The following is a 24,970-nucleotide window of genomic DNA, read 5'->3' on the forward strand; positions in this document are numbered from 1 at the left end:
TGTTCCTAAGGCTTGTTCATTCTTCCAGTGCAAAATCCTCCTTTTGAGCAGTCACCATCTGAAGATCCTAGCTTTTTGTGAGACAGTTAACAGTCGCAAACACCTTTATTATTTGAGACAATCTGATGGGAAGGAAAGGAGATGGAGCATGTAATTCTCTTCGTAGGGCGTGGTGGGGAGATAGAATCACAGAATGGTTTGGGTTGGAAGGATCCTTAAAGATCATGGAGTTCCAACACCCCTGCCATGAGCAGGGACACCTCCCACCAGACCAGGTTGCTCAAAGCCCCATCCAGCCTGGCCTTGAACCCCTCCAGGGATGGGGCAGCCACAGCTTCTCTGGGCAACCTGTTCCAGTGTCTCACCACCCTCACAGTAAGAATTTCTTCCTAATATCTAATCTAAATCTCCCCTCTTCCAATTTAAAACCGTTACCCCTTGTCCTATCACTACAATCCCTGATCAAGAGTCCCTCCCCATCTCTCCTGTAGCCCCTTTAGGTACTGGAAAGGGGCAATAAGGTCTCCCCAGAGCCTTCTCTTTTCCAGGCTGAACACCCTCAACTCTCTCAGCCTGTCCTCACAGAAGAGGGGCTCCAGCCTTGGATCATCTTTGTGGCCTCCTCTGGACCCGTTCCAACAGGTCCATGTTCTTCCTGTGCTGAGAGCAGAGATCATGCGAACAGCAGAAGTAGTTGGGAAGGAGGCTCCAAAGTGTTGTGGTTGGGATTTGCTTGCAAATAGAACTGGCAGTGACAGCAGCCCTTGGATGGGCCTCAGCCAGGGATGTCTCTTTCTCTCCTGTTTCCCTGGGTAACCTCCTTAATCAGTTAGGATGTACAGTGGTTTGTCACCTTCCGTTCCCGGCTCGCTCCGAGTGCCTTGGGATGCTGTTTCAAGCACCCTCATTGCTCTTCATTTCCTTAAGTGTTAATAAAAGTAATACCTGTTATCTGTAAGGTAGTGCTTGATGGGATAAAGTGCTTCGATAAGCTCTTAATTATATGGTTTCTTATAATTTGTTGACTTCCCTGCACAGCAATAGCGGGAGCCTTCTAACACGAGGCCTCGTTCTCAGCGGTGTCATTGGACGTAATTCTGCTGATTTCATTAACTTACACTCTGATTTGCACCCCATTTTTTTTTCAACCGAGTTGATCACAATGATTGATTGACTGGGAAAATGGGTTTTATCATCCTTAGTCTCCAAATTGAATAGTTGTAGCCGTTGGATTATGCTAATCCTGGCAGTATCCTCCTTTGGCTGATTTGCATTGCTGAACAGAACCGCTCCCGCCGTGTCCCCCCCTCCGCCGCCCCTGCAAATTAGGGGATTAAGCAAAGAGGTGCTTAAGTTGAGCTCGTGATTGATACGCATGGTTATGCAAATTGTGAAGGAAATCATGAGATCCTTGAAACTTAGCTTGAATATTGGGCGTCTCCAAGGTGAGAGCACACAGAAAATAGCACTAGGTAGTGGAACTAAGGCCCAGTTATAGCAAAAAATAGCGATCCTGATCCCATTTTGTTTAACTCTGTGCTGGGACAAAAAGCTCACCCTTTCTAGACTGTTGTGCAAGAGACTTTTAAAACACAAACCCTTCTTTTCCTTCTCAGTTTGCCAGTAAAAATGCTCCGCACCAACCAAAAGGAGTGACAAGTGGTGATACGCAGGAGGATTTATTTTTCTTGTACTGGATATTGTAGTGCTGTTGCTGCTGTGTGTGCTCTTTATCAATAAAAACCTCTCTCTGTTCTCCTGTGCTGGTTGTGCTGTTGTGAAGGGTCCGGTTTGCCGTGGGAGGTGACACGTGGCAATTAACAGAATCTCAGTCCAATGTGCCACTGAGGGCACCGCCTCTTGACTTGAATTTCCTTGGAGGGTTTCCTGGGAGGCCAGCCTGCCTCCCAGGCACCAAAGGGACAGGGACTCATCTGTATTTGCACGTTACATCTACCCATTTCTTGCAAACCCAAGATCCGTGTACCCCCTGTGAGCAGGCGGAGGGAAACCAGTATGTTTTAAACACAGGGAGGAGGCAGCACCTTGCGTGATGTACACAAATGTTAAATAAACTATATCATTTACATTCATACATGGCAGGTGAAAGATGGTACAAAATGGCTCTGTCGTCTACCACGAGGCTACAAGGGAGACTCAGTGTGTGATTAAATAATGAATAAAATATCATCGCAAATGATAATGTTATATTGTAAATAATTCCATTTGTTTACCCTACTCTGGCATTGAAGTTCGTCTCCCTTGGAGACTTCCTTGACTTTTGATGCTGTTTTGCTTTGCATATGCTTGATTTTTTTTTTTTCCAGCTTCACAGAACCTTTATAAAGGTTTGGGAACTGAAAGAACTAAGGGAATAATTCACAGCAAATAATTTCTTGGTTGAATTTAGCATCTTTATTTCTGTAAAATAGCCCTACACATGTTATGTATGTTTTGCACTAATTTATTGTTAAATTAGTTTTAAGTATGAATTCCCCTCTAGCCACCATCCTTCTATTTTTTATGAAAAGAATAAAAAATCTAGTCTGGAAATAGTTGATTTTAAAAATGAGTTTATTTGTGACTGGAGAAATATGTATTGTTTTTGTTTCCTGCTTGGATGATTACAGTATTGCTACTGGTATAAATATGTCCAAACGTAATATTAGGCAATGTGAATCTCAATTTATAGGTTTATTTTTCTTAATTCATGTTTAAGCTATTAAAGTTAGATCTCTCAAATGCTTTAGAAAGGGAACACGAAGCAGTCAAAAGAGATCTGTGTTTTCCTCTAGAGAAATCATACCGAGGAATATATTTTAGAGAAGAAATAGTGCAATTATTATTAACGGGTTTTACTTGACTTTTACTTTGAGAAGTAGTATTTTTTGGAGCTGACTACTGCATAAAATAGTAAATTATTCTTTCAGTGAATGAAGGAGGTGGGCGTGTGTATTATGGATGTAAATCCAGACTAATGTTTACACTTGAATATTAATCCAAAGACTGGAGTTTATTGTAAGAATGTGCAGTGGATGCTACAGGGATGCAATGCGTTTTATTGGGCAGTATCTCCAAAATCCCTCTTAACTTACTGTATCAGTCTGGGAATCATAAAGAAAATATTGATCATTTGCCTCTGATAGAAATGGAATCTCTGTTGTACCAATAATCCCAGACCCTCCCTTCCCATCCTCTCCTTCTGCTTGAGGTGGAAGGAACCTGGAGCATTGGGAACAGCAGGGACATAAGGCACCACGATCTACCTAGTGTCACCCCAGCAAAGACTGCTTTTAATTCTTGAATACAGGATATTTTTTATAACAGAGGTGAGAAGGAAGCCTCCAGAAAGATCTTTGTAGTGCAGCTAAGGATCGAAAGCATTCTCTGTGTGTTTGAAAGATGGCAAACCGAGTCATGCCACCTGATCTTCTAGATGGTCCCACTGGTCAAACACCAGCTACATCACTTCACTTGGCTTTTTGGTAAAATTGAGGTAGTGACACCTGTATCAAGCTCTGTCCACAGATGGGAAGTGTAAAGTAAAAGCATCGCAACATAAAAAGTCAGAATGTTTTCCTGTGTGTATGAGACTTGCAGTATTCCTGGGCATTTATTTGATTATGTATTTCTGTTTCAACCAAAACAGAGATCAGAGTGGGGTTTTGTTTGTTTGTTTTTAGGTGCCAGCAGCAGATGTGTGTCCTGCCTGAGAAAGCCAGGAGTTTCCTAAAGTCATAATGAAGAAGGAAAAATCCAACCCCGAGCTGTGATGAAGGATGATGACAAGGAAAGTCAAACTTCTCTTTTTGGCAGAGGCAAAAATTTGCTAGACGTTTGCATTGATCCTTGCCTGGAAGTTACGTGTCTGGAAGTGTTGAAGGTTCGGGGAGAACTGAAGTACACCAGTGAAGGTGGGTTTGGTTTCCTCCTAGGAATTTTGGGTTGAGTAGGCACTAGAGCCTGAGGCATTTTCAGATGTGCCTGACTGCAAAAGGAAGACCCTGCAGCTCAGATATGAGGCCTTTGGAATTCCTGGCTCTGAAGGCCTTTGAAATCCCGAATCACGGAATCGTAGGGATTGGAAGGGTCCTTCAGAAATCATCTAGTCCAACTCCCTGCCAGAGCAGGTGAATTCCTAGCTCTGAAGGCCTTTGAAATCCCAAATCACGGATTCCTAGGGGTTGGAAGGGACCTTCAGAAATAATCTAGTCCAACTCTCTGCCAGAGCAGGGTCACCCAGAGCAGGTTGGACAGGAATACATCCAGGTGGGTTTTGAATATCTCCAGAGAAGGACACTCCACAACCCCTCTGGGCAGCCTGTTCCAGGGCTCTGCCACCCTCAAAGTGAAGAAGTTTTTCCTCATTTTGAGACAGAATTTATTTCCTGTGTTCCAGCTTGTATCTGTTGCCCCTTGTCCTGTCACCAGGCACCACTGAGAAGAGTCTGGCCCCATCCTCTTGCCACCTGCCCTTTAGATATTGATGAGATCCCCTCTCAGCCTTTCCTCGTAAGAAAGATGCTCCAGTCCCTGATTATATTTGTAGCCTCCGCTGGACTCTCTCCAGCAGTTCCCTGTCTTTCTTGAAGTGGGGAGCCTAGAACTGGACACAGTACTCCAGATGTGGCCTCACCAGGGTAGAGCAGAGGGGGAGGATGATCTCCCTCAACCTGCTGGCCATGCAATATTTTGTTTCCAAGCCCAAAAGGATGAGACTTGTGTAAGGAATCAGTAATTTGCTCTGCTTTGAGTGCACAAGCCGAATTCTCCAGTATTATGTTTCCAAGCCCAAAAGGATGAGACTCGTGTAAGGAATCAGTAATTTCCTCTGCTTTGAGTGCACAAGCCGAATTCTCCACGTGCAGGGAGACCTCCATACCAATGTCAAGATGCAAAGACAGAATACTAGAAATAGGTTTTTCGTAACGTTTCATTACAGTATAGGACTTTTTGAGCTACAATTAAATGAACCTCTGAGAGGAGCTGAATAACGGTGAAACAAGACAAAGTCCCTGCTGCCTGCTTCCCTCTTGTCTCCGAGCAGCGTTTGCTGTAGCTGCCGGGTGGTGTGGCAGGGAAATCTTCTCCTCCTCATTTCCATTTCAAACTCTGCCTGCTCGGAGATGAGTATAATCAGTCCCTGGCTGCAGTTGTGCACTGCAGCATCTTTGCTCCTGCTCCCTCTCTCGGGGCTCGCTCCTTTGCTGGCCCAGCTGTTTGTGGCTCTCCGCTTCCCAGCTGACTCACAGGCGCCGGAGCTCCGACTGGGAGCACTCCAGTGCTCTCTTATTCACAGGCACTTATCCGGCTTTTTTTTTTTTTTGCTCAGACATCTGCGTTTTAAGGAATGGAAATTAATGTCGCTTGCATATAGATCTCTTTCAGTGATCTTTTGCAAACGTTTCCCTGTTCCCTATCTCTTTGTTTGGATGGGATTGCAGAGAAGCATTTGTGCAGTCGATGCTCTCGGTACAGATATCCATTGCTCTTGGTACAGATATCCATCGTTATGCTCACTCTTTTTTTTTTTTGAGAGCCTTCCCAAAGCTCGGGGAGGTCATCAAACCAACAGTGAGTTTCTGAACCCAACTGATCCTCCTCCTATTTTTGCTAAAAGCGGGCAGGAATCCATACTGGAGTTGGAAGCCAAACACCAACCTCTCAAATCCCACTTTCCACCCAAATCACAAGCTGTGGCTTAATCCAGTCACTGTGGGAACCTCAGGGAGTTCCTACCAAACTTCTCCCTCCAAAACCAGGCAAGAAGACCAAAGTGAGAAAACTGGTGGGGCCTCAAAGTCAGAGACACCATAATTTAACACTGGAAGGATGCAGGGCTTGAGATTTGACAAATATTTTTGCTGAGAATTGAATTCCTCCCATAGATGTGGTGGGATTGGAGAAGGTTGGGCAGAGAGACCGCAGGTTCAGTGCTGGTTTGTAGCCATGGGTCCTCTTTCCATCCACACCCACTTCCCAGGAAAGAAGTAAGAATGGAAAATGTAGGAAGGGCAATCAGGGTACATCTCAGTCACGTAATCAATAGGGTGTTTGACGGCTTTATTCTTCTTTTATCACCCCTGAGTTAAGGACAGCAAAATGTCTGAGGCAGCCGTTGTCAAATGGCTCAAGGTTTGCACCAAAGCCGCTTATTAAGCAGGAAGGGCCATTACTCCTGCAATAAATATGTGACTCGGGAGAGCTGGGAAGAGAGTGGGGGCAGGAAAAATGGTTTAGTCAAATGTGTAGGGTCAGGCTGACAAAAGGCTAACACCCTGTCACACTCCGCAACTATTAACACCTCCAGTGAGGTTCCCTCTCCTATGGGTGCAGTCCCCACAGATGCTTGCATGATCTTACGTCTGAAGGAATATCTAAAGCAGCTTAAGCCTTTTTCTCCAGCTATTACAAGCTCCATCTCCTAGAACGAGCCAAGAACTTTAATCACTGTCTCACTGCTGTGGTTTGCAAGCTCACACCTGAATTTTTTTCCTCGCCAGGGATTAATTTTGCTGTTCGGTGACATCCCCACTGGAAGAAAGGACAAGGAGAACAAGGCAGATACCTGTAGCCAGATGGGAATTCTCCTTCCTGAGCGCTGCCCAGCCGCCCGGTCACCTGCTGACAGAGCTGGGAGAGGTCAGAGCTTCCCAGAGAAATACTGAGCATCAAACGGGGAACAAAAAGTGAAGTTTGATCTGCTGGGACTATATATTTCTGCCTTCAGAGTCCGTTTTCAAGCAGCAAGGGCAGACGCCTACTCTTCCTCCCCGCACAGGAGCAGCAGCAGCCAGGAGCAGACCTCCTGTGGGACAACCACCAAGGAGAAGAGGTCCACATGGGAACCGAGTGGAAAGCCACATCCCAGCGGGCTCAGAACACCCTTAGGGTCTCCACTTGATCTGAGGGACCTTCCTCTGCTGGCCGAAGGCACGTCCACCTTCACAGTTACCACGTGTTGTCAGCCCAGCGCTGGAGAGGGACAATGCTGCCTGGGCTGGGTGACAGTTTAAGTGTCCCATGCCCCAAAGTCAGCTTTTGGCTGTGTCCCCCCGGCAGTGATGACCAACCCGGTCCCCCCGCCACCACCTGGGGGCTGGAATGACTTTCTCCAGCTTTCTCTGGAATGACTTTCTCCAGATTTCTCTGGAATCACCGACCGGGCCCTTGAGGCAGGAGGAAGGGACCCGCAGCCCGGGGAGCGTTTGTGGGTGAGTGGGGTGTAAGAATGGGCTTGAGGGAGGGTGTGGGGGGGTGACCAGCCAGTTGGAAGCCGCGGGCCCGCAATAAAGGAGAAGAAGGGCGGCTGAGGGGCGGCTGCTGCCACCCGGGGGGGGAGGATGAAGAGGGAGGGGACCCGGGGGGTCTCGCAGGCGCGGGTGCGGCGCGCCCCGCTATTAGGGGGAATGCGGTAGCGCGGTGGCTGCAGGGGACCGGCGCTGCCGCCGCCGTTGCGCGCAGAGCGCCGCGGGTCCGCTCGCCGGGGAGCCGCGTCCGCCGGCGCAGGCTGCGCGCCCAGCCGCGGGGAGCGCAGCGGAGGAGAGGGGAGGGGAGGAAGGGGGCGCGCAGCCCTGCGCCGGCAGAGGAGGATGAGCGGGGCGCTGCGGGGAGCCGCGCCGGCTGCAGGTAGGAGGAGGAGAAGGAGGAGGAGGAAGCGGCGGTGAGGCGCGGAGCCAACCGCGGGGGCGGACGCGGGGCTGCGCGGAAAGGGGTAGGGGGGAGTCACCCGTGGTATTCCCGCCACCCCACCCCCCCCACTTCATCCGCTGCGCTGCCGCCTTGCGCAGGTGTGTGTGTCGGGGGGGGGATCCCGGCTCTTTGCGGGAGCCGCTGCCGGGGCGGCCGCGCCCGCGTAACTCGGTGCGGAGGGAAAAAGCGCAAAGTTTTGTCTGCCGGGAGGGAGGCGCTGGCGCGGCAGCGGAGGAGCCGCCGAGGAGGAGGAGGAGGAGGAGGAAGGAGGCGGGGAGGGATGCCCGGCCAGCCCGGTGCCTCCGCGTCTGGCAGCGAGGGCCAAGTCGGGCGAGAACTGCGCGATCGGGACGTGCGGAGCGGGGAGATGCCAACCGCGGGGCTGCGCGGGGAACCCGCCGCTGCGGTGGCGTGTGGAATAATTTAACACTTTCCAGAGCCGGGCAAAGCCAACTTCCAGCTGTAGGGAGCATCTCCGCGGCCGGAGTGGGAACGAACGTGAGACAACCGGTTTCTTTCTCATTTTTCTGTGTGTGTGTTTGTGTGACTCTTTAGCGGGGTTTTCTCTCCTTGCGCCAGCTCTTGGTTTCAGATTTGCCACCCCAATAAATAAATATTTTGTTGCCCTTCAGCTTTTTTTTTTTTTTTTTTTTTCCAGAGCCGGGCAAAGCCAACTTCCAGCTGTAGGGAGCATCTCCGCGGCCGGAGTGGGAACGAACGTGAGACAACCGGTTTCTTTCTCATTTTTCTCTCTCTGTGTGTGTGTGTTTGTGTGACTCTTTAGCGGGGTTTTCTCTCCTTGCGCCAGCTTTCCGCTCTTGGTTTCAGATTTGCCACCCCAATAAATAAATATTTTGTTGCCCTTCAGCTTTTTTTTTTTTTTTTTTTCCTCAACGCCTTCTTATAATGTAGGTGATTAATCAGTTAGGTTGGTGGCCAATTAGGCATAACCTTGTAGGAAAATAATTATGCCAGGATCTATGGGGTTTGACTAGTGATGTGCTAGAGCATACACCCAGGTTTGAGGAGCTGTTTCCCACTGTGTGCAAATTCAGTCTGTTTTGGATTTGGAATGAAAATCAAAGTGTAGTGACAAATCCGTGTGCCAGTGAAATGCATGGCAGCTTTAAAGTGAAATGGGGGGGGGAAGGTAGAGAGGGGCTGTTTTTTCTGGTCAGTCACAAAATGTTTTTTCTCCCTTTTAAGAACCAGTGCTGCTGGTTGCTTTGAATATTTGGTTTGGAGAAATGAATTTCATTTTAGTGCCCTAGGAGTCTCATGAGAAGAGGTGCACTGCCATGTCTTCTGAGGATAGCGATTGTAACTGATCTCATTAAATAATGCTATTATTAAATGAGTGCAAATTGAAGCAGATTTATTTTTCATTGCCCACAAGTTGTGTTTCTGAGCCAAATTTCTTTTTATGACTAGAGAGGCTTTTGCACTGCAGTATTACAATACAGCCATATTAAAAAGGTCCTTGGAGCAAATAACCCTCTAATGCTGCAGCGATGTTTTCAGTAGACTTCAGTAGTTCTATGGGAAATAATTACATTGGATTTAAGCAATCTGGGCTGAACTGATTGTGCCTTTTTAATTGTGATGTTAAACTGCTTGTAGGTATACATGTGAGTGGTTAATCTAAACCCAAAATATAAAAAAAGCTCCAAACCCAAAGCTTTAATCTGAATTAAATAATTTTTCTCTCTTTTTTGCAACAGGTCCTTCTGGTCCCTTTTTTTTCTTTTTCCCCTTTTTTTTTTTTTTTTCCTCCTTTCTCTTTTTCCCCTTCCTTCTTCCTTTTAATTGACAGTGAGGTCTCCTGCTTGAATGTATTTCCTTAACTAAGTAGAGTGCAGTTTCTGTTCTGGTGATGTGCAGTGGTACACGATACCACCATTCTCTTCTGCGTATGGTGTACTCTGTCTGTGATGCTGCAAGGGAGGAAGGCACTAGAGATAAAGGGGTAAAAGATTCCCGAGGCTGATGGTGTTGGCAAATTGAGTGATGGAGGTTTATTCTGAGGAACCCCAACGCATTTTAGGTGGTGGTTTCTGTGGGATGTAAAGCTGAAATCACAGCGTAGGTCAGCACGTATCCTTCAGCCATCTCGCACCAAATCCTCTGGTGTGTACTTGGAAGGTGTGAAAAGCAGACATTGGGCTAAGCTGCTTACCTTCTAATGTCAATATTTGGTGCTAAAAATTTAATTTTGAGTGGAAGACAAGCAGGTTGCTTACTTCTCTTTAACTGCAGCTCTTCATTACTGTTTTTTGTTTGCTCTAGTAAACAAACGCGTATCTCTTAAAATTGAATTAAATGTATAAACTGCTTGAGGGGGAGAGAGGATGACTCTGTTTGCTTTAAATAATAAATAAAAAATCATAGTATCGTGCTGCTGGCTGGCTGAAGTGCAGCTTTGGCCTGATCCCTCGCTCAGAGCCCCCAGCAAACCCTCTGTGCCCAGCACCCTGCTCCTGGGTTGGAGGATGGAAGTGCTTGGGGTGACTTGCAGGGTGACGCCTGCTTGACTGACAGATGCTTATTGCAGAGCAGCACCCGGTGCTCTCCAGTTTTGCCTCTGTAATGATTTCCCCCAGCAAGCTGACAGAGAATTAAAATGTTTACAGTCAGGTTTTGGAAGGGTTCATCAGGATGCAGAGGGGAGGGCAGGGAAATCCTTCCATTTTTAGATCTCTCTAATCCCAAGCCTCTGTTCCTGTAGTCATGCTAATTTTTTATTGATTGTTGTGGCAGTGACTGCTGTGTCTCAGAGCACAGAAATGTGAGCGTCTCCACTCCAGATAGAGAGTCTTTAAAGAAAAATGAAAGTGGGAAGGAAGGAGTGGTTGAAAGAGATGTCTTACTCCAGTATTTTTTTCAAGTTGTTCATGAAACGGAGGCCATTGGTGAACGGTTGTACACTTTTGAAATTAAATGTCATCTTTCAATCCTGTGTTTCCTGTAATGCCAGGTAATCTTGAGCACTTGAGCACTACTTATCATGAGGATGCACACTTCAGTGGTCTCCAGCCCAAGCCTATTTCTCTGCTGGAGTGAAACTATGAGAACACATGGATTTACAATGGGTATTGCTTCCCATGTTGATGTCAGCTACTGTGTGCAAAAAGAGCTGAGCTGGAGTCAGGACTGGCACCCAGAATCATTGAATCACAGAATGATGAGAGTTGGAAGGGACCTTAAAGCCCATCGAGTTCCAACCCCCTGCCATCACCAGGGACACCTCCCACCAGACCAGGTTGCTCAAAGCCCCATCCAGCCTGGCCTTGAACCCCTCCAGGGATGGGGCATCCACAGCTTCTCTGGGCAACCTGTTCCAGTGTCTCACCACTCTCACAGGAAAGAATTTCTTCCTGATATATAATCTAAATCTCCCCTCTTTCAGTGTAAAACCATTACCCCTCATCCTATCGCTCCGCTCCCTAACAAAGAGTCCCTCCCCATCTCTCCTGCAGCACCTCTTTAGGTACTGGAAGGCTGCTATAAGGTCCTCCTGGAGCCTTCTCTTCCCCAGACTGAACAACCCCAAATGGCAGTACATGAGCAGTAGAAAGTTGAGTCAGTCACTTCTGATGATCAGCTTTCTCCTTCCCAACTTCATATGTGCGCTGCAGACCAGGAGCATGGTCTATGTTTCTTTAACCATCTGAGTCTGACATAAAATTCCTTTGCAGCACCATCTGTCCTCGTCAGACGAGCCCAAGTCATGCTTGTGCCTGATATTCACCCTCTGGTACCAAACTTTTTTCACCACTCAGTTCCATGCCTTAGTAGAAGGAGCATTTACTACTGAAGCAGGATGCTCTCAGAGGTCCCACATCGCCCCTTCCATGCTTTGTGTAGGGAAGTGAGTGTGATGGTGTCACTAACCCAGCCTGGAGCTGGCAAATGCAGATGCTTTCAGTGACACCTATTAAGTGAATTTACTGTCTACAAGGGGGAAAAGAGAAGGGTTATGGTACTCGTGAGGAAATACCCAAACGAGTATATTCTCTGTGTTGCCCATTCATCTGGCTGCAGGCTGCCTATAATCACCCTCTCGGATTTTTAAGGGTGTCCTACTGCTGTCAGGGCTCTAAAGAACCAAGTAGGTGGTGTGTTTGTGGTTTTATGCTTTACCAGGGATGCAGAAGCAGGCTGGAAATGAAAACAAGCCATTCTCAACTGTTGCTGAGAGTCCGTGCAAGAGGGAATGAGAAGTATTCTTCGGAGTAACCTGGATAGCAGATGGAAATGACCCTTTACACAGTGTCTATAAAACAGCATTTTGGATAAAATAGTCCTATTACAGGAAGTGCAGAGGGCGAAAAACCTGAGCAGTCTTGACAATCGTTTTGGGATTGTTCTACAAGAAAATCAGAGACTTGTCAGTTTTTGCTTTTATGCACATAAATCACCTTTGCTCCTCCTGTTTCATAAAATGCATTGGGTCAGGACTTTTTGGTTTGCCTCTGTGGTATGATGAGTACTTACAGTAGAGTACACATAACAAACAACAGGAGATTCATACTTCACAGCACTTTCATTTTTCATCCGTGTGCCGAGTTAAAGAACCTACAACTTTCCTTTAAAATAGTGTGAAGATTGTGCAAGCCAGTGAAAAGCGAGGAGAATACGTTCCGTGTTTCCTTTTTTACATCTGCAGATTCAACAGCCAACTTCTGTGATTCTTGCAACGTTTCAACATGAGTGACTTAGTGGAAAAATACTGTATGAATATTTACTCCTGGTTTAATGCAGCAGAGTTCCATTAAAGTCAAAGCAACTGGGTCTGGTTCCTTAAGATGAGGATGTGGCCCAGCAAAGGACTTTTCTAGCTGGCAGGAGGTTGGGTTTGATACCCTTACCCTTCCTTGCAGGGCAGTATTTTAGAAAAGAAGAATAAATCTTCCTACCAGCAGTGGGATTTCTCATTTGAAAAGTTAAATACTCCTCGGTGAGAGGTGAGGGTATTACTCTGGCTCACAGAGCATTTTCTCTGACTAATGTATACAAAGTGTATGTTGGGATTGCCCAACACTGATAATTCACGCACCTCTGGAGTGGAATACAGCAGCCATTCTGGGCTAGAAACATTATGCAGGAGGGGTTTGGGGAAGAGAAATGAAGAAAAAACTAATCCAATTGAAACTGCAAAGGGAATTTAGGAAGCAGAATGCAATTATCCGAGTTGGATATTGGCCAGGACTTGTTAGTTAACATTTTTACTCTTGCAAGAATTGCCATGGGATCTTTAATGACGATGAATGGTCAGGGCTCTATTTTACATCTCATTTGAAAGCCTGAGCTTTCACTCCATCGTGAGGATGAAGTGAATTCTTTGTCTTCCATCAGGATATGTTGCTTTGGTCAATGTGCTTTCTTCCCAATGGGCCCAAAGCTCTCTGGGAACACCTCCCTGGCACCTCCATGTGTCCAGGGCTTTTCTTCATCTTGAGCTCCTAAACCGAGAGGAAATCCTAACGCTCAGTGTTACCTGGTATTTCCTTTCTACTTAAATTCCTTTTTGTGGAGGTGGTCTTACACCATCACTCCTCCCGTCCCTGGAATGTCAGGAGTAATCTCTTTTTGTGCGTATTATTAGTTACAGGTTTTTCTAAACCAAGTCAGCCCTAGTGTGATTGAGCATTATGACGCAGTGCACCTTGATAACTCCATGTGGTCTTTGAAGTGGATTGTGTCAATGCATAGAAGTCATTGCAGTTACTTGTTGCGGGGACTAATAAGTCATTTTTTGCAAGACCACACATCAAAGCCCAGTTCCAAGTTAGGTAACTACAGCCTTCCTGTGGAGAAGTCACCCTTTGGTTGAGGTTGGCCATGGCATATTTCCCTCTCCTTCTAGTGTGCTGGTTCTCACCCATGTTTTGTGAGGACCAGTGGATGGAAGAATCATCTGTCCATAGTAAAGCAGATGATAAATGTTACTGAAACTGCTGTTTCAGGGGAAAGTAGTTGATGTGTAAAATATTTTCTTCTCTATAATCATGAATTTCCGTTTAGCTATCTGAAATTGAATCTTTCCTCCCCCCCAAAAAGCACCTCTTCTTTGTAAAAAGTCATTGTCGAGTTATGAATGGGTTTTAATGGTTGTGCTTTTTGGTCTTCAGGTTGGAAAAGGAGTAGGATGGCAGGATGCTTCTCGGAGGGAGAAGAGGCTTCAGATTATTTTGGAGGTTTAGGGTGCGCTTCTTGTGATTCAGTCAAAATATGGTCTGGGAACTCGGGGGATTGCTGTGTATCTACCGGGCTGCCTTTTACTCCATTTATCAAAGAGCTTGCAGTCTATCTTAGAGGTCATGAAGCAGTGGCAGATGCTAAGAGATAAAATTAGATATGCATCCAGACTTTAATATGTAATTTTATTAACACACTATGACGAGCAATGTAGTAGTAGGTACTTATATTTTCTTTTTCTGTTGGAAGACTTGTCCTGGATTTTATTTTCCTGCAAGCTGAACCATAAGGAGGCTATGCTTCTAAGCTATGTATGTCACTGATACTCATGTGCAACACAGATAATTAAAAGATAACAGGGTTAATACTATCCTTATGGCAAAGGTTTTTGCTATTTATATAGAAATTTCTCCCAAAGTGCTCAGGATGACACCAATGTCAATAATTTAAAATGCTGTTTCAAAATCCCTCAAAATATACATAATGTATAAAGTGATGCATTTTGCATCCAAGGATTTCCTTTCTACTTTTTCATGTATTTGTGGACAGTTTAGATCGCTCTATAGGCTATGGAAGGGTGGGTAAAGCCAATATCTGTGTCCATGTGTCTTGGATTTCTGGTTAAAAGAGAAGAGCTGACCACTCCAGCCTGTGTTACATAGGATTATTGGTGCAGTTTCTATAAAATTTGTGGGGTTTCACCAGGCAGTTGTGAGTGCTGGGGGGAGTCTCATCATTGTGTTATGGTTTGCCAGAGTTGTCTTAATGTATGGGTGGGTCTTTATTGCATTAATTTTTCTCTTAGGATGCGAATCAAAGTCCCAACTCTTTTTAAGATGTTCGGGGTATGTGGAATGTAATGTTAAGGAACAAAATGAATGTTCATCGTCATCCAGAAGCCTGGGAGGAAACCACTCTTCCTTATCTTTGTAAAATAACAATGTCTCTGGTCCAAGGCTTCTTAGATGACTGTGTGAGGCCAGATTTTGTCCGTCATAAATAAAGTGAATGGGCTTAGGGACTTCACATGTAAATAAAGTGCCCATTCCATCTGCCTCTGTGTGGCTTGACCCACAAAATAACAACAAACGTTTCCACTGCTTGAAAGAATGTGATGAATATATTATGTTGGCCAGGTGTAAAGCTGTGATCTGTGACATTTCATGCCTCATGTGGGCATTACGCTGTCATGCGGCACAGTGGGCTGCATTAATAGAGTCTTTGGGGATAAAGAGAGAGAGAATATGGACAGAAGCTGTTGTTAGGCAAAATAAATTATAGAGTAGCTCATCCAGTGTGAGAAGGATTGTGAGTGATGTAGTCTCAGACATCATTTTTTCAGTAATTGTGCTGTTTGAATTGTGACCTACTTTAATAACATTCTATCATTTTTAATATTTCTTTATTCATTACATTTTATACACACTCAGGTGGTTTACTGCAAGCTGTGTGGAAATTACAATGAAGGTCAAGTGCTCTTTGTGAAGACAACTTATTACTGAAAATATTAACTTGTTGTCATTATTGTTTTCCAACGTGAAATTTTATTTGTCTGGCGGATGAAGAGATGATGTGGGGCTTGTGTTAAAGTGTGTGATTACTGTCAATAGACCAAAGTCCCTCCAGTCATAGGTCTGAGATGTACATGATCACTGGACAAGTTTCACTTGGAATTGATTTATTTTTCCCTACACGGTTAAGCTGGAACAGGCCCTTATTGGAAACCTCTTCAGATTAGGACTGGTTTATATAGATTTAATGTTTAAATGCCTTCAGTTAGCTGGAGCTAAACTGAAAATTGCAACCTTACTATTGAAATAACCGTGCCTACACATGGTTTTGCAGCCTTTCAAATGAGCTTAAATTCATGCTTTAAATTATATTAGTTCAATATTTTTCATGTGGAAAAAGGCTTTTGTGGCTTGGTCCGCAGGAGGACTGCATAGAGTTGAAGTCAAGCTTTGGTTAGGGTTGAGAGGATGCTCTTTATTACTAATGCTGGTGTCACTTGAGATAAATCACAAGGTCTCCACAGCAGTTCTCCATACAAACGACCTTTCCAAAAGTTGTCCTGTGGTTAGTGGACATGTAATTGTAGAATTTGGAAAAACATATCCTGGGATCAGAACATCAGGATCGCCAGCTTCTCAAATCATAATCCCACTTTGGTGCAGTGCACATATTGCTTGGCTTAGAGCTATGAAAAGACATCCCACTGAAAAAAAAAAAAAAAAAAGCTTTTCAGCATCCTCCCTGTCTCTACAAAGCGTAACAGACATGTTGGGTACTAATGTACTAATGCAGCATTTCTTACACATTATTGAAAGAGAATAGTTTTATGTATAGATCAGCTGTGCTTAGTGTCTAAAATGTTCCTTTTTTTTTATTGTGTGTATTTGAGGTTCCTCTTGGGAATCACGTCTAGAAAGTGTAGAAGGAAACCAGAAGGGTTGCAGTGAATCTTCACCATTTTGGCTGTTGCAGCAGGTCAGGGGGTTGAAGCGTTACCGTCTTTCTCATTGCATGACCAAAATTCTCACCTGCTGGCTTGATGCGGTGGACCTGAAGGTTTCCCCTGATCCAAAGCCAGAGAGATCTCAACTTCGAAGTCACCAGTGTCTAATTGTCCTTCTGAGCTGTGTAATTTGGATTCTCTAGAGTCATGTCTTCTAAGTGTAGTGTGGAAGAAAAATTGACTAATTAGGTAAATATCCTGCTTTTGAAGGTTCTGGGCTGCTGTGCTAAGTTTGGGTTGGACAGGTAAGTTAGGAAGACAAGAACTGGTTTACAGAAATAGAAGCAAGAGATTTTTAGCTGAATGTCTATTTTCTGAGAGCAATTGAGCCACCCCAGACAAAGATTTGATGTCCCCTCAGCATAAAAAAGAGGTAGTGGAACAGAAGAAGGTTAGCCTGGGAAAGAGAGCACTTATGATAGAGACCTAGTAAATCCAGATGGAGAACTGAATAAGGAATTGTCTTTTCTAATAAATTAAGTGAAGGGTGACATATGCCATGAGCAAGCAGCAGATAGAGAATTAAGATGCTTGACACAAGTTGGTGACAAGCAGGAAAGATCACTGCCTTGAGATGTTGTGACTGCTAAAAGCTTACATGGACCAGTCTTCTGGAAAACTTTGTAGTGAACTGAGGACTATTGTGTGGGGTGATACAGCTGCTAGTGTGGAAATGTCTGGAGGCTGGAAATGTCTTCTGGTGAATTATTGCAATCTGTGTCTACTCTTGGGGACTGCCAAAGAGTCAAGGGTACTGAATACAGGGCCAGGTGGCCCATTGCTCCCAGTCAGCAGGGCTTTCTTACCCTTAGGTGAAGAACTTAGCCAAGAGCCAGAGCAGGACAGTGCACCATCTCCTCTCCCCTGCTGTCAGCCAGAACTCTCTGGAGTTAAAGGTATGGGAGATGGTAGAAGTTATTTCCAAGAGGCAGGTATCCACGTTGGAGGAAAGACATTAAGTTCTAGCAAGACACTCAGTATCACAAAGATGTAGAAAACTGACATCATTCCTTGTGCAGGTGACTTGTTTTGCTGTAGTTTTAACCAGTGACTTTGGTCTAAGCCACTTATTTCACTGGTTTGGTTGTACATGCTCTACGCTTGCTGTTGGACAGTGTGATGATCTGTCTGTTGGAATTGCTTGTTCTTAGGAAACACTTGTTTTATGTGTATTGGTATCCATCTGTATCTGGCTCTACAGCTGAAAGAAACTTGTAAAGTGATCCAACAGAATTCTAAATCTATATATTTAGAAAAAAAGTAAATAGTGTCCTGGTATAAAGTGTTGAAATGAGAGCCTGAAATGCCCTAAAGATGGGTCAGTCCTGCTCTTCCAACCTATTTCTCCGTGGGCCATGGGCACTGTTGGTCCTGGAGGTTATGGTTTGGCCTGTTCTTTCTGGTTCCAGAGTCTAAGGATTTAGATTTTTCCATTTCGATTCTAAATGGCTCTTTTACTTCGTAATAGATTGTTTTCTGTGGAAATGCTTGTCTGTTTGTGTAACTGTCTGTGTAGAAATTTTGAAGAAATAAAATATTAATCCAGTAGCAAGAATTTCACCTTGTGCAGGGCTCTAGGGTACAATGGCATTGTTAGTGGGAGGACCTGGAATAGAGTTTATTAATAATTTCACTTATTACAGACTGTTGCCTTCAGATGATCACTTCAAGTGCAAATACACAGTGGAGTTTACACATGGCAACATTTGAAAAGCAAAGTTCAGATACTGTAATTGTGCAACAGAGTCACTTGGAATTATTTAATAATAAAAGAGCCATACAAAAAGGCTCCTCTTACTCTAATTTCATTAATAATGTATTTTGCAATTGGCTGGAGACATTTGGCTGTTTCCTTCAGTATGTTGTGGAACAAATCGGTAACTGATGAAGATTTCCTCATTGGAATTATGCTGTACATCATGGCTGCGAAGAATTTGACAGTGACAAGGAGATCATACAGCCCTTATTTCAAAAGTACAAATTAGGGAACGGAATAGCATTTTTCACCTGTCAGCAAACATCAACAGATAGGAGCAGAGATTGGAGCAATTGCGCTTTTGAAGGAGAGTGGCGTGGCCATCGATGGTAGTTAATTCATTCTTTTGATATGTCTCCTGATTTATTTTTCCCTGTTTATTGAAGAAGCAGCACGAACACACGCTCAGCGACGTGCGCTTCAGGCTTCCAAAGAATTTCACCAGAGCAGTTTCTGAAACAGCCAGTCTTTTTTGCGGGTGAGATTTCTTTGCCTCCTCCTGCCTATTAGTTGCAACCATCGTATTTTACCTTGCAGATGTCGGGTGCTGGCTCTCTGGTGGTGTTCACCTTTGCTTCCCCTGCAGCTCCCACATCTGATTGGGCTCCGGGCTCCGCAGTTGCCTGGCGAACTTGCTTTCTGCCTCATTTCCTCCCCAATGACCGCCGAACGACGCTCCCTGAATTCAGGACCAGCTCAACTTTGTGACTGGCTGCTCAGGATGCTGCAGCAGCAGTGTGTTTAGTGACTTCTCCTTGAAGATGTATAGCCATACATCTTTTGAATTGTAAAGCTAAATTTCATTAGCTTCACCGGAAGGAAGGAAGGAAGGAATGAACACTGGGGGGAAAAATATGCCACTGAGGCTACTGCAAGAAATTCTAGCTAAATAATTCAGATTAGTGGAGCTGGTGTGAGTATGGGTGAGTATTGGTACCCTCGCTCTGTGCTTTACTGAGGCTAAAGCAGAAGTTCGTGGTTACCTGATATATCCTGAACTTTTGTTACAAATACCAAACCAAGGCACATGTTGAGTGAGTCACTTGTGTTGTCTGGTACTTTGCACTTGAAGAAGATGAACGATTGAACTCAATGATCTTAAAGGTCTTGTTCAGCCTAAATGATTCTAAGTGTATGTCAAGATTTTGGAGAGGTTTAACCTTTTTTTTTTTTCACTGAGCTGAGACCTTCTTTAGAGTCAGCCTAAGGCAACCTGAGACCACTGACAGTCTGTTTCAGAGTTTTGAGTTGTTTTTTTCAGAGTTTTCAGCATGATGCTTGCAGTGGCACTGAACACTAATTAGGGGGGTGAGCTGTGTCCCCATCACCTCTTTTTCACTGTGCAATATTGTCTATTCTGTCCTTGGTGGCTCAGAACTGAGAGTCTCGCACTGATTCCTTTCTGGCAGGCACACCTGCATCTTCCTGGGCCCTCATTAATCTGGTGAGCGCTGACTTTAAGCTTGTGAAATGATGAATAAGTGGGTGAATGTGGGGTTGTTTTTTGTAAGGTTCTGCTCAGTCAGAGCCGAGACTTCTGCAGTGGAGACTTGTATGGGCAGATTGTGGTGGGATTTTTTTTTTCTGTGTGCTTATGCGTAACATCTATCTTCCGTCATGTTTAAGGCCCTTTTTAAAACCCTGGGTGGATGTATCCTGTCTCTTGAAGTTCAGGGAGAGCACTGTGATTGCCTACCTTGTGTACTGTCTTTACAAAACCCCTTCTTTTATGTCCTTTTTATATCTCATCAACTGTTTTTATCACTTTTCCCACATAACTAAAAGTTCTGTTTTGGCTTTCAGAATCCCAGTTTCTAATATGTTGGAAAGTAGCTGACATTTTTACCTTAAAGGTCCTATAAATAGCATGCTAACAGCAAAGAAATAAATGCTACATAAACTCAAGTAATTTTGACTTAATTCCTTAGGCAATTGGGCCAACTGTGTGTGTGGGTGGATTTTTTGTGGTTTTGTTTATTATTTTTTTTGTGGTTGGACTCGGTGATCTCAAAGATCCCTTCCAACCATGAAGATTCTGTGATTCTGGGTGCCAAGAAGATGGGGCTGGTCTTTTTTCAGTGGTGCCCAGTGACAGGACAGAACTAATGAAGTAAAAGTGGGGCTGAGCTATAGCATTCACATACTTTGCTGTATTCTGCAGATACCTGATTTATAATTTTAATGTTGGTTATCTTATAGGTGGGATATTATTTTAAAGCTTGGCAGTGAAGCCAAATAGCTGCCGGTGCGTATTTTGGAGAGAGAGACAAGAACTGGCCGTCGATCGTGTTTTTTGGTGATTTCTTTTGAAGGAGGCTGAATTTGAGACAAAACTTGGCACTGCTCCACAGCAAAGGAACTTGCAGTGATGCTGCAGTTTTGTTGGTGCCACTGCAGACACAAAGGCTAAAACAAATCAAAATGAACTGAGAGGAGCAGATGGGGCAAGTGAGAAGTTGGGAAATCATTCAAAGTGTTAGACACGGAACGATTTCAATTTTCCCGAGACAAGCGGGTGCTGTGGCACAACATGGCTCTTTTTGACACTCAACACACGGGAGACAATTTTGGAATAAAAGCTGCATCAGGTGTTCCGTTTCCAAATTTTTCTGCCTGAGGGAGAGTGTTTGCATTTGGCAAGGATGTCTGTGAGGGGGGTGGGTGGTGAAAACAAGCTTATAATAAATCCTTTCAGGTGTTTTGATGACCACTCCAAGCACAGTGTCTCTGTACAAGACATGGGTGAAGTTCTTCCTTCTGAGGCAAAAATGGAATTTTTAGGGATATCACAATGCAGTGGGAGTAAAAGAAGTCAAAGAAACTTGCCTCCTTTCTTCTGAAAATGTTATCTTCATTTTTATGTCCTGTTTAAAAAAGCTGCAATGCTAAAAGCCATAGAGAGAGAGGAAACTTGTAATTTTGAGGGTGGAAATGCTAAGGGTCCAAACCTTCGTGCTCTGACAGCATCAGCTAAGCTCTACCTCATCAATAATGAATCCACAGAAATTCCTCAGACTGTGTGACCTCTATTTCCCTGTAACATTGTTCTTCTGTTTAAGATTCCTCTTGAAGGGATTTGGCTTCCTTTAAAAGTAGGGAAGTGAGATACAAAGAATTCTGTTCCCATCCGGTAATTGCAGCCTAAACACGATTTTGCAGTATTTATTGTTTATAACTGCATAAATAGACTGTAGATAATTCACGCTTTAAGTGCTGTGGGGCATAGAAAAGTTGGGTGTATGAAAAATGTGTATGATAAGGCATAGTTCCAGCAGAAAGAAAAGGAACTTAAAAAGCAGTTGGCTTCTTTCCATCCACCCTACAAAGAAGAAAATTGGTTTGCAGGAAATATAGGTCATGGCACTGTTCTGGCATCTTGATGTTACTGTTTTGTAAGTACAGTATATTGCCAGCAGCACAATTTGGGACTCCCATTAGAACTGTTCTTTGCTGTCAGACTTAAAGGCCATTTAATATCCCTTATCTGATCTAATGCACTCCTCACATAGACAAAGAAAATTTAGGAGGTGGTGGAATTTATTTATTTATTTATTTTAAAATCTAAGTTATCGAAAGCTTTGGAGGCAGTTCTTGCTGTTGCACCCAAAAGTCAGTTATTTCAATAGTGATCCAAGGGTGGGGGATGCACCATGAGTGGGGCAGTGGAACTAAATTCTTCTCCCCTCTCCGTGGCAAAACACAGAAGAAAATGAAACCTTGTGTTGCTGCGCCACAGGGTTTTACAGATATAAGCTTATTACTGGAGAAAAGCCTTGGCTTTTGAACATGGCGTTCACCTTCGATTATGAGATTAATCTAATTTCTTTGTGTTAGAAAAGCTGTTAAAGGCAGCTGTGTTCTGTGAGTGAGGTTGTCTGCCCTCCTCCGTGTCCAGCACTCGGATGGTGGCTGTGGTGTTTGGAGAATAGGAGAATGTGGCCAGCAGTGTCTCTGTGGGGAAGGGAGGCAAAACTGCTCCCATCTCAGGAAGGGTGGCACTGAAATGTAGAGAAAGTATATGATTTCTCTGTGTAGTTGTAGATGAGTGCCTACTGTGAGCAATATAGAGGCCAGGATGAAAACAGAAGTGTGGAGAAAAATTTGGGTGAGGAACTGTAGCTAGACTGTGCGTGTTCCTCGTTTGCTTTTGAGGTGGGATGTGGTGGTGTAAGCGAATGGTGTGACCCATCTCCTCAGCCCATGGTGACACTGCTCGCTTGCGGCTCTCCTGTACCTCTCTTCTGCTGAAACAGAAATAATAATGTTTAGTGTTCTGGTACATTGTGATGTCATCCAGCTTTGAAGAAGGGTATGCGTGTGTATATATGTATTTTAAGTTGGCTTGAGATGGTTTTAAATTGAAAGAGGGGAGATTTAGATTAGATCTCAGGAAGAAACTCTTTGCTGTGAGGGTGGTGAGACACTGGAACAGGTTGCCCAGAGAAGCTGTGGCTGCCCCATCCCTGGAGGGGTTCAAGGCCAGGCTGGATGGGGCTTGAAGCAACCTGCTCTAGTGGGAGGTGTCCCTGCCCAGGGCAGGGGGGTTGGAACATGATGGTTCTTTCCAACTCTAACCATTCTATGATTCTATGTTCTTCATATTCTCCAGCTTTCATAACCTTAGATCGGTGGTAGGGATGTGGGCAACCTTCTTTTACCCATCTCATGGTACTTCTTTAGTTTTAGGAATTACATGCTGTAACTGCTTCGTATTCACGTATGTCTTAGTTTTAATTGTTTTATCTCAAATGAGACTGGAGGTTAACAAATCCATGGAATCAGATGAAATCAATGTCTGCCTTGCTTCTCCCTCGCCCTGTCCTGTGACCTCCTGTGGCTCGTGCAATTTCTTGCAGGTCCAGGACTTTTCTCAAGCTCGTTGTACCAAGTCGGGCTGCAGCGAATCAAAACCCTTTTGTTTCACTTGAAGTTCTAGCAAGTTATTGCTGCTCAATCTGGATATTTTCAGGCGTGACAATGATATAAGAATGCAAGTACAGGTTTTTATTGCTGCCCCAATGTATTTCCAGTGTGGTGTTATTACTTTGGAGTTCATTAGGAACAAACAAAACCAGCGGAAAGCGTTCTGCCTGTAACGCAGCGCTGCACAGCACGCCTCGCTCTCCGCTGCCTGATGAAATGGCTGAGCTCTGGAATAAGCAGGATCCCAACAGTTTCCTCTACAGCTTGCCTGAAGATTTCCTAAACCTCTAACCACTTTCATTCATTATCTGCTGGTGCACTAGGATAAGAAACAGACTGTTGTGTGTTTTTTTTTTTAAAACAGGCAATCAGGAAAACTTCCTGTGGTGACAAGTAGGTATTTTTTTTTGGGTTGATCTAAGTACCAAACCAGTTTTATTCTATCTTAGTTTCTTGATTTCTTAGTTTCTTCTTTGCATCCTAAACAAGTTACATGTGTGCACGCACCCAAGTCTGGGCTTGCAGGCTTTTTTAATCAAAAAAACTACTTGGTGGATCTACCCTCACTATTTCCTGCATCAGTGGGAATGTGGGGTGCATTAGAATCATAGAATCACAGAATTGTCTAGGGTGGAAGGGACCTTGAAAATCCTCTAGTCCAGCCATCACCCTAATTCTGTTAAAAAAACCAAACATCACTAAACCATGTCACTAAGCACTGTGTCAACCCATCTTTTAAATACCTCCAGGGATGGTGCCTCAACCACTTCCCTGGGCAGCCCATTCCAGTGCTTAATAACCCTTTTAGTGGAAAATTTTTTTCCTAATATCCGATTTGAAGCTCCCCTGGTGCAACCTTGAACATGTCACTGAGACACTCACGCTTTTGAAAACTTGCTCTTTGAGTCCTGTAACTTGGATGGCTTCTAGAAGACCAAGGTTAAAAGCCTAAATTCTTGAGAATCATAGGTGAGGAATAAAGACAATAGGGTTTTTTCTGGGGGAAGGCACTGCACAGGACACATAATGAAAATGTGTTGACATCTCTCAGTGATTGCTTTCAAGCAACTGTCATTAAAATTCCATATTCTGATTCTTTGAAGGTGTTTCCACATTGTGAGGATGGTAAATATATTCTTTTTCAGATTTTAAAAAAGCCAAACATTATACCTTTAAAGATGTGTTTGTTTGTATTATTTTTTATATGAACATGCAAAAATGAAGGAACAGGAAGCCCTGACGGTTTTGTGGATCTGATTGAAATGCATAGATTCTTATACATAAATTATTATTGCATGCGGTTGTATGAACAAATGGAAAAGCTGAGTTTAGGACCCCTTGAAAATAATCTCTTTCTGTTAGACATGCATATCATGTAAATATATGCTTGTCTTACGCAGTGTATAATTTTTCACTGGCTCATTCAGAGGTAATTTTGGAAGGCGAAATGTGCTGTGTGAATATGGTACTTCAAATTGTAGAATGCTTCCATGAGAAAATATAGGATTAGTCTGCAAATAATCTCTTCAAAGGCCCTATTACAATTCTGAACTCTCAGATGGCTTGGCTAGGCTTTGCTATTGCTTTAGAGGGACAGAGGATGTTAAAATCATTTACATGTATTGTCACAAAATAATTTTGTGTGGTTGATCCTGCCTGACACGATGCTTCACGACATGATGGAAAATTCATAAATGTTTTCTTCAATTTGATGCTCAAGAAGCACTTTAAAAGCGCTCGTTTCCTTAAGAATTATTGTCTCTCTTTATAACCAATTCATAGATTATGGTCAAGTGTTCATTTTTATGGTATTTACAAGAAATCAGTTGAGCCAGCTTGCTGATAACACCCCTCCCTCTCCCTCCACCCCCTGCCCAGATACATCC

The 24,970-nt window shown here is 44.1% G+C and overlaps 1 protein-coding gene across 10 annotated transcripts in view; it reads left to right on the forward strand.

Annotated features, from left to right (window-relative positions):
• The first annotated feature begins 7,573 nt into the window (after window positions 1-7,573).
• DAB1 (Dab, reelin signal transducer, homolog 1 (Drosophila)) overlaps window positions 7,574-24,970 on the forward strand; it is a 544,445-nt gene continuing 527,048 nt past the window's right edge. For 3 of the 10 annotated variants that reach the window (XM_014939417.1, XM_014939424.1, XM_014939419.1), the window contains exon 1: window positions 7,575-7,629. The gene's annotated coding sequence lies outside the window, so the exon portion shown is untranslated. Of the gene's footprint in view, window positions 7,630-8,135; window positions 8,191-24,970 lie in introns of those variants that run through there. The other 7 variants (XM_014939423.1, XM_014939425.1, XM_014939427.1 and 4 more) reach the window with 4 other exon arrangements.

Source organism: Calidris pugnax, unplaced genomic scaffold, assembly GCF_001431845.1.
Source record: "Calidris pugnax isolate Ruff unplaced genomic scaffold, ASM143184v1 scaffold18, whole genome shotgun sequence".
NCBI lineage: Eukaryota > Metazoa > Chordata > Aves > Charadriiformes > Scolopacidae > Calidris > Calidris pugnax.